Source organism: Corvus hawaiiensis, chromosome 12 (assembly GCF_020740725.1).
Source record: "Corvus hawaiiensis isolate bCorHaw1 chromosome 12, bCorHaw1.pri.cur, whole genome shotgun sequence".
Lineage (NCBI taxonomy): Eukaryota > Metazoa > Chordata > Aves > Passeriformes > Corvidae > Corvus > Corvus hawaiiensis.
Window position 1 is genome coordinate 7,333,996 of NC_063224.1, and position 12,378 is coordinate 7,346,373.

Below are 12,378 nucleotides of genomic sequence, written 5' to 3' on the forward strand. Positions count from 1 at the left end.
TCTCTCTGGGAAAGGCCTCACTCAGGCAACTTTTCTAGAAGGAGCATCTGCCTCTAGCTGTCTATTTGGACAGGCTCAGAGGCTGATACTCAGGAGCACTCACAGTTAAGCGTTCACTGAAGCTGGGGATTTGAATTCCCTGCATATCAGCTCACAAGCGCCTCCAAGTGAGGAAAACCAGGATCGGTAGGGGAGACCCCCAGCACTCGCTGGTGGACGGTCCAGGACACTTTTGGTAGGAGAAGTCCAGGAACAGGTGTTTGCCAGGAAAAAAACTTCTGCTTCCTAAGCAGCGACATTCCTACTAGAAAGATGCGACCGTTTGCCATAGGATGGCTCAAACAAAAGGCAGAGGGATCATTAGCATCCATTTTACACCGTGCCCTGGCTGAGTATTTAAAGCAGCACAAGAGGCAGTTTTACACACAGCCACTGCTCCTCTCCATTTTGATTCGTGCCTGAGCTAAATTTTGAGCTTAAAGCAGGATTCATGGCTACAGACGAAAGATACGCCATTCTCCCAAAAATTACAGCATGAGAATTGATGGCTTGACAGTTTAGAATATAAATGATTTTTTTAAAATTCACACTACAGAAATGTTCTGAGCAGATACTTTGTGCTGTGCTGACTTAATTTCCTTCTACACCAACTCATCTAGTGGCCAAAGGGAAGGCCATGGGTGTGTTTTTTGGTTTTTTAATTTTAGCAAAGCTTTTGATTGTCTAACAATGGACTCAAAGATCATTATGAGGTTCCTTCAAATTCAGGATATTCTCTTTTGATGATTCAAATTTCTCATGCAATGAAGACCCCGGAGCTCACGGTTGTGTCACCTCTCATAATTAATGGCCACTTTTTACCATTGCTTTGTAGATAATTTATTTCTCCTTCAGCCAAGGCTGCATCCACACAGATCGTCCCCTCTGGCCCCTCAGTAAGCTGCCAATGCCCCACTGAAACGGGCTAATGGACTTATCTTGGTGTCATGATCCTGAGAAGGAAACTTGCTCTGCGTTGTCAACAACTCCCAAAGGAGTATCGGTGCTCAGAACGCAGCCCACTGCGCTCTGCTGCTTTGCAAGGACTTGAGACAGCTTAGGCTTAGGCAGGAGAAACCCGTAAAGCCGCATCAGGGCCTGATCTCACTCTCAGCCCAACTCCCCTGGCAGAGGGACCCTTCTCTCCACAGCACAGCTCAGCAAGTCATCAGCATTATTCATACCAGGATGCAAGGGCACAGTTTACACATGCTAATGTATGCTAATGTTTTTCTGATGGGTTTGCCACTCGTTAAGCAGGTTGTGGTAAAGCTTAAGCTGTTGAACAGCTTTTACCCCAACCTGCAGTGATATCTCAAGAGGCACAAATTTGAGGCAAGATTTTTGACATGGATTTCAACTGTAACAGCCTTAAAACTCTTTAGTTCTACCACCACAGGTTTGTGTTGAGGTTTCTTTACACTTAGATTTCTCTCTGAATTCCTGGCCTTATTGTCTTCGAGGGACTGATAGGAGAGTAAAAGGAACAAAAGAACGCAGCTTCCTTCCAATGTGTCTGATTTTTGCAGTATTAATATTTTAACCCATTATTCTTGCTCCATTTCACATTACGGTAAGAAAATACCAAGAGGATGCAGAATGAGCTCATAGAATTCTCCTCTCCTCAGCTTGCCTGTCAATCAGCTCTGGGTCTGCTACAACACTGCTGGAGATGAGAAAATATGTTAAACCCAGCAGATTCAGCAACCCAGGGAACTGCAGAAAATGAAAGACAGGCAAGCCCCTCTGTATTGTCACATAAATTCATGCATCTCACCAAGGGTGCCATGGCTCTTTTCACCTTTTGGGGAAAATGTGGACATAAAACACCATGGTGTCTAATTTCTGATGGAAATCAACCTTTCTGAGTTCCCCAGAAGCTCCCTACTAAACACCTGGCAGCACATCCACCATTCCTGCTGCGCAGAAGCTGACTGGAGCTGGTTTGTCCTACTCGATTATGAGCCTGGCAAGCCCAAGGTCCTTTAAAACCACCAGGCAAGCACCATCTTAAATCACAGAATTGTAGAATCCTCGGATCTCCTGAGTTGGAAGGGATCTCCAAGAACCATCAAGTCCAAAACTTGGTCATGCACAGGACATCCCCAAGAATCACACCACGTGCCTGATGTTGTCCAAATGCTTCTTGAACTCTGTCAGGCCTGGTGCTGTGACCACTTCCCTGCAGAGCCTGTTTCAGTACTTGGCCACCCTCTGGGTGAAGAACCTTTTCCTAACATGCAGCCTAACTCCCCCTGACACGGTTCCATGCTGTTCCCCCAGGTTCTGTCACTGGTCACAGAGAGCAGCCATTGGTGCTGCCCCTCTGCTGCCCCTCCTGAGGAAGCTGCAGCCCACAAGGAGCTCTGCCCTCAGTATCCTCCAGGCTGAACAAGCCAAGTGCCCTCAGCCACTGCTCACATGGCTTCCCCTCTAGAGCCTAATTCCAGTCACTTGTTGGTATTTACAAAACTGCCCCATGACTTTCCTGCTGATTAATTCACGATTGTATTGACTCCTCTTCCAGCTTAAGGAAAGTTTTGGTCTTTCAGCTAGGGCAAGTCCCTCCTCAGCACCGAGGACGGACTTTCTCTGTGGCCTTTTTCTCCGGAGGAGCTCCTTTCCACGAAGCTGAGGTACAGCCTCCTGCTCTGGAAGTTTTGCTGAGGTGAAGGGGTCAGTTTTTAATAAGGCGAAGGGAGCAGTTTTAGATGAGGTGAAGCGGGCAGTTTTGGCTGAGAAGAAGGGGGCGGTTCTAGCTGAGGAGCGGCGTGTAGAGCCGGGGGTATGTGCAGTTATCTGGCTCTCGGGGCAGCACTAACACAGCGACTCCCCACAGCTCCCCTCACACCGCCCCGCCGGGCGCGCGCTGCCCTGAGGGGAGGGAGGGGCGCTGCCTCCGGCCCCGCCGCCCGCCCCTCGGCGGCACGTGACGCGCTGACGCACGCACGCACAGGCGCGCGCCGGGTGACGCCGCGGGCCCCGCGCGTTTGAAGTTGGCGCCCGACTCGCGCCCTCGCTCCCCCCGCCCCCGCCCCGCCCCGCCCCGCCCGCCGCTCCCAGCCTGCCCCGCGCGGCCGCTTCCCCGCGCGCGCCGGCCCCCCCCGGCCCCCCCCCCCCCCCCCCGCTCGGGCCGGCGGCCGCGGCAGAGCCGCGCTGGGTGGCGCGTGCGCACTGTGCCCCGCCCGCCGCCATTTTGTGTCCGAAAGCGACTGTAGAGCGATTAAACCGCGGGGCTGGTGCCGGGGTGCTTAAAGCGGCGGCGGCCGCGGCGGGGCGTGCGGGGCGCGGCGGCTCCTCCGCGGGGCCCGCGGGCGGCGCGGGGCGGCGGCGGGGCCCGGCGGCCGGAGGGAGCTCGGCGGGGCGCGGGGTGCAGGTAAGCGGCGGCGGCGGGGGGTTTGCAGTCGCGTTCTCCGGCCTCTAGGTGTCACGATGGGGCTCCGGCGCGGCTGGGGCCCCGCAGCGGCCGCCGCCGGGGCAGCAAGGGGGGCTTTGTCTCCCTCTACCGTCCCCGCGCCGCCGCCGCCACCACCGCCGCCATTCCCCACAGCGCGGCGCTGGGCTGCGGCACCGCCCGGGCCGCCCGCCCTCCTTTCCCTCCCCGGCCGTCGCCACCCGCCGGCCCCGACTCCATTTTCTTTCCTTTGTCTCCTCCACCGCGCCACCGGCGCTGATTAACCGCCCCATTACCGCCCCCTCCCCGCCGCGCCTGCCGCCCCCCCCCTTCCTTTCCCGTCCCGCACGTCCCTTCCTTCCCCCCCCTCCCCCGCCCCGCCGCGCCGGGCCCGCTCCCCTCCCGCCCCGCCACCGCTTCTCCCCCCCCCCCCCCCCCCCCCCCCGCACCTCCGCGGGGCTCGGCCCGGCGCCCTCCGCCCGCCGCCCGTGTCCTGCCGCGGTGTCCGGTCGGGCGCTGCCCGCGGGGACGGCTGCGTGTCCCGCTCCCGCCGGCCGCCGCCTCGCTGCGCTGGCGTGTGCGGCGGAGTGAGAGGCGCTGCGAGGCGCAGAGCGGGACTCGAGCTCCCTCTGCAAGGCAGGCTGAGCAGCGCCATGCAGCAGCACCGGGGCGGGCACGGCTGGGGGGCGCCCGCTCTCGCCGCGGTGACCGGCCGGCAGCCCCCCCGCACCCCCCGCGCCGCTCCCGGAGAGCGGCGGCCCCGCCGTTCTATGTCCGCTCCCCCTCCCCCGTCCCGTCCCCGCAACCCCACTCCGGGCCCGGGGTCCCCACGGGGCTTCAGGCTCCGATCGGGAGCACCTGGGCTGCCACCGAGCCGCCGACCAGCTGTGTCACTTGCTGGGACCTGGCCCGGCTGCCCGACTCCCGGGGCACCTCCCCGGGAACCTCCCGAGCCTCCGCAGCCGGGCGCTTGCCCGGGGATGGCCTGAAATCTCATGGCAAAGGACGGCGTTATTCCCTCCCTTCCATGGGTCTGTGCTGCTTGGGGGGGAAGCACAAAACCCGATTCTTTTTGTGATGCAGAGGAGGAAACCGCACATGCTCTGTGTCCAGACGCTTTGCTTTTTGTTCTCGACATCAACTTTAGATTTCTTCAGAATATATGTTTATATAGTATCGGATTTGGCCTTGTGTTAACCTTGTGAAATGACTTAGATAGAAGGGTTTTGTCGTGTCGTGTGCTTCCTTCTCTGTTCGGTGTAATCCTTAGGACTTGCCTGTTGGTGAGAATGAGCTCGCTTTCCTGTTTGTGACTTCCTATTTTTTTGCCGAGCCTTTCTCCTCTTAAATACATGCATGGCTGTTCCTCATCTCTGGCCAGTTACTGGATTCTGGTAATAAACTCCAGAAGTGTCATTAGAAGCATCTAAAACACTGTTTACCACTTCCAGTGTATGTGTTTTTGTTTTAGTGCAGCAAGTGTGTAAATATCGTCTCGAATTCTCCAGTTTATCCATCTTCTCCCGAGCATGTTGAATTTTCAGAAGCCCATTGGGTATAAGAAATAATTCCATGCTGTATTCAAGCTGTTCTTACTTAAACAATCCCCCTAACGCTTTCCTTCAGTGTAGAAAACATCAGCAGAACTGAAGGAAGGGGCAATTTTAGCATAAGGGCAAAGCAATGCTTGCTGCTTTTTTTTCCCTAGGTTGATGGATTTTTACTTCCATTTTGTTTTTCTTCTGGATGTGTAGGGCTAGCTCAGTTTTAATGTCATCCACTGTGCATGAGTGGCTATTAGGATGCACAGAAAGGCTCAAGAAACTTTGTGGGATATTTTTGAGGAGTAATACCTGAGCAAAAGGTGCAAAACTCGAGTTCCTGTAGCCCCCAGTGGCCCTGCAACTGAAATAATACAGCAAGTCTCGTCCATTTCGGACAGAGCTTGGAGAACTGTCACTACAGCGTTAAGTTTGCTGGTGACTCGTGCCTGCAGCGTTACTGAGGGAAGGAGCTATTTCAAGAGCTGTTTTCATGTGAGCAGGCTGGATCTTGACTACGATCCGTATCTAATTTGCGTGCATCCTCACCAGCTCTTGGGGCTGCAGGTTGATACCCGCCTGCTGCCCTCCCAGTGTTGTGTCTTGAGAATGCCAGAAGCTGACCTGTGTTATTCTTGTCTTTATTCAGCATTTACCTGAAAAATCTAATTGTATGGGATTACTAACTTATTAAGGAATTTCTGTGTGGAGCCTACTCCAGAATTTAATTTCATCTCCTCCCCCTAGGACTTCATGTCCAAGAACTGCTTTTCTAGTGAAGATTTTTGGAAGTTGGATGTGTTGAGTATTATTAGGCCTGTGTGTTCTTGGAGCAAAGCCAGGCTGTTCCTTGCACTTATCCCTCATACTTGAACAGGTTCTACTGACCTCTGGATAGCTCTCCCTGACCTGTCTGAACAGTTTTTTGTACATTAGCTCTTTTAGATATATTATTGATTATATTTGCATAAAAACTCCCTAATTCCCCATCCTGGCAACTTCAGCTTCTCTTACCTCTTTACCAGAGAAGAAGTGCTCAAGGAAATGATAAGCATTAGGATCCCAAATGCTGCTCCCTCCTGTGCTTGTATGTGCTCTAGAAATACGTGTAATAAGGAGCAGCCACTGCTTTACCTGCACACATGAGAGGACACACTGACCAGAGCTGAAAGAAACCAAAGCTTTGACTTCTTGTTTTGTTTGTGTTAACTTGCTGAACTGTACTGATTTGTTTGCTTAACTGTAAACCCCTGTTCATCCATTTGGCTTTAGTTCAGATGCCCAGTTCACTCTCTGTTGTACTAAACCTTGAAAAGTCAATACAGTATCAAACTCTGCTGCTCTGTAACTTACGTGGTCTTAGAGACACACACAGATCCAGGAAACTCTCTTTTTATTTGTTATATTTAGTGGTCATAAAAATGGTTCAGATCATACGTGGCCCTTGTTCGTTCAGGTGTTTTACTGAAACTTAAAAAGAATCTGTGTCCTGTCCTGACTTTAGCTGAAAATACTGCTTTTTTGGTGCTAAAGGATATTTGAATTTCATTTAAAACACTTGTTTTAAATGAAATTGTTCGTTCGTTCAGGTGTTTTACTGAAACTTAAAAAGAATCTGTGTCCTGTCCTGACTTTAGCTGAAAATACTGCTTTTTTGGTGCTAAAGGATATTTGAATTTCATTTAAAACACCCTGTTCTGCTGCTCCTCCCACTTCTCTCCAATAATTCATCATTCTTTAGGAATTAAGTGAGGTATACTTATCCCAGACGTATTTAATATGAAAACTAAACAGTTGCTGCTCAGCTGAGTGATCCGGTTTTTTCTGATTAACAAAAATAACCTTGAGAAGAAGAGTAGAATAAACAAAAGGTGAGTAGGGAGTTTTATGTTTCGGGTCATGTTAACATTCAGGTAACTGTATACAGAACAGCTCGTTTTGGGTGTCTAATGTAAATTAAAGCTAAAGTGAAGTTTTGCTCAGTACTATAAAAACTTGGAAGCTATAAAATTGTAATTTCCTTCCAATGTGGCTCTTAACAGGTGAAAAGAGAAGTAGTGCAGAGACAGCTCTCGAGAATGGCGCAGTTAACGTGCATTGACTTAGGGGACATCTCTGATAGAATGGACTCCCGAAGCATTATTCTCTGTCTATCCCTACAGGTGAAGTTTGAGTCATAGATAGAGTTGCATTTCTTATGTAAAGGTTTGTTTTTGGAGGCCCCCTCAGTTCAAGCCCTCCCACAGTTTACTGTCAGCTACCTGAGGGATTCAGTATGCTGTGTGGGGCTGGTATTAAGAGGTGAGGCCAGGAACGTTTGAAAGTGTTTAAAAGCACAAGCACAGTGATCAGTTAGGATGTGCTGACCAGTGACACCAGCAAGGGCTTCTGTAATGGTAGTAGTGCAGCAAGCTGAACTACAGGCTATTTTTTTTACTCTCTAGTGCGAGTAGTATGCCCAAATATATATTGTTATGTCAGTTATCAGCAGCATCTTATTTTTCTGCCATAGCTGCACACTCATGAAATTTCTAAAGCTTCATGGGTTTCACTGGAAAGCTTTGCTCAAATATAAAGACAGAGTTAAGTAAGTTCATCTTATAGTGAAAATCTTGGTTTGCATATTTTTTCCCCATACTGTAAGAAAATTTCTGTTGACCTCATTGAATTTGTCAAATTCTGGCAAAACAGAAGGCAAATCAGATTGTTTGGTATGTGAATTGCACCTCTGTCTGTATTAATCATGCATCATAATTAGAAGCTTGTATATGTCTCAAACATCTTCAGGTAAAGTATATTAAAAAAACAAACACAAGCCAAAACTTTAAAATCATGTATAACCACCCCCCAGCAGAGTACATTGGGAGGTGAGAGAGACATTTACCTTGGCATATTTTTCATCACTGGAATATTTTTAACTGCAATATTGGAAGGGATATTTTATAGCCAATGCACTTTGGAACAGTAGTGAAATTCCAGGAGGTCAGAAGTGCTGATGTATCAGTACTAAAAGGAGGTAGAGTGGATGAGCATGGCAGGAAGTGGTGCTGTGCAGAGAGGGTGGCAGGTGCCCAGACCACCTTGGGTGTTTGACTAGCTCTGCATGGTGTTAACACACATGTAGTTCACATTATTGCCAGCTCTCCCATTTATTCTTAGTACGGAATTTAGTTAAAGTAGATAAAAGTATTAATCCCAGTAACTAAGGGTTTAAGAAAACAAGACCTTGTTAAATGTATTATTTGACTTTGTTAAAGGACTTGGTGTTGACAACCTTACTGTATATCAATATTAGTACTGAGTATCAGTAAATGCCATTTAGTTCAGGATTAGTCTGGAGGTATACAAGAGTGAATAGTTTCCATGGATATTCAGCAAAAACTAGTAATTGCTTGTCACAGTTTGTTTTCATTAATGATTTTGTTGGTGAAAAATGCCTTTAAAAACTTGTTCATGATAAACTTGTGGTTCATGGAAAATCAGTGAGCACTAGGGCAGCCATTGTGATTGTCAGGTGAAGTAGATCCAGTCCAGTGTGTGTGCTAAGGCTGCTGCATGTAAAGCTGTGCACCTGGGAACAAGGTATTCCAGCTGAATTTAAATCAAGGCACATGTTATCCTAGAAAGCAGTGACTGAACTACGTTTTGGAGTCACAGTGAATAAACAGCATAAACACGAGTTTCCAAGGTGATGCTGTGACAAAGAACCTAATGTAGTTCTTAAATGCATTAGTGGAATAAGCAGGGGTACGTTCTTGCCTGTGTGGGATGGGATGAAGTCATTCCCAAAACCCTACGTATGGTTTTGGCCTCAGCATTCAAAACCATCAAAAAAATTACTGTGTTAAAGGGGATTCATCTCCAATTTGATGGAAAACTAAGCTGTATTGCTGTGCAGTAAAATGTTAAGCATATGCTATGCAGCTTCTCATCAAAACTGAGGTGACTTGATGAGAGTCCTCAGATACATAATACTGGATATTAGTGAGCTTGTTCTAATCTTGCTGACAAACACAATACGAATTTATGGCCCAATAAGTTCAAATTAAAAGGGTTAAGTTTTTCACAGGGAGGGTGATTAACTATTGATTGATATGAAGAGCAGTTGTGTATTTCTTAATGTCTTAACATCTTTGAATCAAGATTGTGGAAAAAAAATCTGAAAATTGCTTCAGCCAGCTGCAAGGTGCTGACTTTTTTTGTTTCATATATATTTAGAGAACTGTCATTCATGAGAGGTCAGGCTCGGTGATAAACTAGGGGTGCTAAAGAAAAAGAATGGATAGTACCTCCTCTTCTCTTGAACCACCTTCCCTCTTTTTGAACAGAGAGAGATTTAGGACTTTTCCTTATTAATCAAGGATATGATCAAACCAGTAAAATCTTCTGAACAGGGGAAAGTAAGCAGGTATTGATACATGTTGGAGATGTGTCCAATAGTGTCCTGTGTACTTGGTCTAGGCTTGTGACTAATACATCCTGATCTGTGGCTGTGGTACTGGGGAGCTGTTGGAAAAATAAATGTTACTTCTCTGCTGCCAGGACAAGCTGCTGGCTCATGTCCAGCTCGCTGCCTACCAAGCAGCCCAAGGACCTTGGCGCGAGCACTGCTGCCCAGACAATCCCTGTATCAGCAAAGGAGTTCTTCCTTCCTGGTTCTAAGCATGGAAAATGCTCAGAGGGTGAAGCAAGGTGATTTTTTTTTGAATCCACTGAAGAAAACATAGCTCCATAAAATTTTGTGTTACATAAAATTATTTATTGACTCATATTTTACATATTACATTTGTATGTATTGTGTGGAATTATATTATCTGCAGTGATCCTAGTTTTAAACTGGATGCTGACTAAAATACTGACTTAATCAGGAATTAAACTATGAAGCATAAAGCTGTGGAAGAAGGAGTAAACAACACAATAATTTTAAGCTATGATAATGCCTCGTGTGGAGACCTGACACAAGTGTTTAACACTTTCTTAGCTCTCCAGGATGTAACAGTGAATAGCTTGATGATGGCCCAAGCATCTCTAGTGGAGATTGCTGGAAGCTAAGGTGTTTTTCATGTGTTACTTATGTTAAGAAGGTGGGAATATGTAATCTTCAGAACTCAGAGCTAGAGAGCAAACTTGCATTTAATCCACGTGCTCCTCTGAGTGGTAATTTCAACAGAAGCACATGATGCTTGAGTTTGGCAATTCTGGTTTCTCTTGTTTGTAAGAGGGTGAATGGTGTCACTCTGCTGCTGCCCCTTGAATTCTTCACAGAACTCACTCTGTGCTCAGTCTGGCTGCTGTGCTTCCTCATGCTCACACAAGACCAACTTCTTGGGTAGATGCAGTGAGTTTTGTGGTGAGCCTGTAGCTTGTAGGAGCAAAAAATTAGGCAAATACACCACAGTTGATGGAAAACTTGGTAAGAGACTGTGGAGATACTGTAGGTTCAAAAAGGGATCAGCCGGTCCAGAGGCAAAAATCCCTGAACCCATGACTGGGTGTTGGGATAAGGGTGGTAAACCACAGACATGACTGACTGCTCTCCCTACACGGTGTTTCCTGCTAGAGTTTTTGGAGGCAGACTGCTGGACTAATTGGACAGGGATCTGTCCTTGTAGAGCTTTTTTTTAATGCTCCTATTGGATAAAGGAAAATTTTTCTTTTTTTTCCCAACCTACTGATAAGAGCTATACTAGGAAATTTACAACTCCTGCTATTTTGGGAGTAACACCAAAGCATTTAGGGAGGTAAAAGTCAAGGCTTCCCTAGAAAATTAAGTTGGCTTGCATCAGGATTGTTGTGACCGCATCTCCTTCCACATGTGTGTTGGCAGTTGCGTCCCCAGGTGATAAACTGGTCAGCAGAATCTGCTTCATGAGGGCAATAGCATGTAAGACGATGTGGAAAAAATGAGGCCTCAAGTTTGATTTGAGCATTTATGGAACCATCCCCAAAATATTTTGGGGTAAGTAGAGGCTTTAAGAGCACAAGTAGTAATAGCAGCATTTGGCTATTTGTAAACATTTTTTACTCTTTTGAAATGGAGCTGTAAACTTCCTTGTATGTTTAAAATTGTTGTCCAGGCAGTTGAATTCTCCTGTTGTTTAATGTTGAAAGAGACATGGTTTTTCTGGACTGGCTTCTGGAAGAGCCTTTCACTGCAGTAGAACCAGTAGTGATTTTTGGCCAATTATTTCAGCTTCTTGTATAGTTTTTCTGTCTCCTTGTATTTGATTTGCAGAGTTCTTCCCTTGAAACCACTTCTAACATCCAGAGATTTAAAATGAAAGCAGGAAATGCTACTGAATTAAAAATACCCCCTGGTTCTGGTTGTATAATTCTATGACATAAGTTAACAGTATTACATTTTAACCAGTGGCTTTCTCCTATGTGTAAACTGTTTGCAGTGGAGGTGCAATCTGAACTTCAGTTTTGTTTTTCCAGTATGTGCTGCAAGAAAACCCCTTAGAGGCACTTCAGGAGTTTCCACATTACAGGTTGGAAAAAAAAGAATTTTTGAAGGCTAGTAGTTTCAGTCAAAGCTTATCAGATTATTAAAACCTTTCTTCTTTTCTTTTCTTTTTGGAGGATGGAAGAAGTTAGTGTTATCCAGCATTCCTGCTGAGTATATAACTTACTGCCACTTCTGATCTTTGAAGAGAGATTTATCGCTTCCTGTGGCAATACTGAATACTCAAAAGGTACTCATTGATTACTTGATCCTTGCCTACCTTCCATATTTATTAATACTCTTCTCTCCTTCCTGCTGAAGAGTGACTGCTGTTGACTCCTGCCTACTCTGAGCTGCCTGGAGCATTATATGATCCCAGACTACTTTATGCTTTGCTCCTGTAGTGTGTGTGGAAATCGTTTTGTCCTGTTGAAGCAGCTGCATCCTCTCCTTGTTCTACCAACATTTTGATCTACATGAAGAATTTGTCAGCATCCATCACAATATGATGGAGCCGACTATCAAATATTTAGATGTCTCACTTGCCTGACATGACATCTGTAATGTTTTTGGAGATATCTGCTTTGAGTTACTTGTGCAAACAAATCCTTAGTGATGTTTTCTCCATCTCCATCAGACTCAAAGGAGGGAGATAGCATTGAATGTTTGTCCTGCTGTGTTATCAGTCTGGCTCTTCCTGGTTAGAAGTGCTTGATCCAGTGCAGTTGTTGGTCAGTACGTTGTGCTGCCTCTTGAAACAGGCTGTCCTGTGCTGGCAGCCAGGGGAGACTTTTCATCTGCCTTTTGGCACCTTTCCTATTGCCTATTGGAGAGATACAATTTCTTGTTAACATTGTGGAGAAAAGAGTACACAGTAGCTCTTACTACTTCAAAGATGGATTTTTCCTTTTTTGTTAGTTTCGATTTACTTACTGGTCCTGGGTTTTCTCCTGCAAATT

General features: G+C 46.9%; 1 protein-coding gene across 4 annotated transcripts in view; it reads left to right on the plus strand.

The window, feature by feature from the left end:
* The first annotated feature begins 3,385 nt into the window (after window positions 1-3,385).
* Window positions 3,386-12,378, plus strand: part of CTCF (CCCTC-binding factor) — a 35,804-nt gene continuing 26,811 nt past the window's right edge. For 2 of the 4 annotated variants that reach the window (XM_048316561.1, XM_048316562.1), the window contains exons 1-4: window positions 6,582-7,136; window positions 9,517-9,666; window positions 11,413-11,465; window positions 11,557-11,669. The gene's annotated coding sequence lies outside the window, so the exon portion shown is untranslated. Of the gene's footprint in view, window positions 3,416-6,581; window positions 7,137-9,516; window positions 9,667-11,412; window positions 11,466-11,556; window positions 11,670-12,378 lie in introns of those variants that run through there. The other 2 variants (XM_048316560.1, XM_048316564.1) reach the window with 2 other exon arrangements.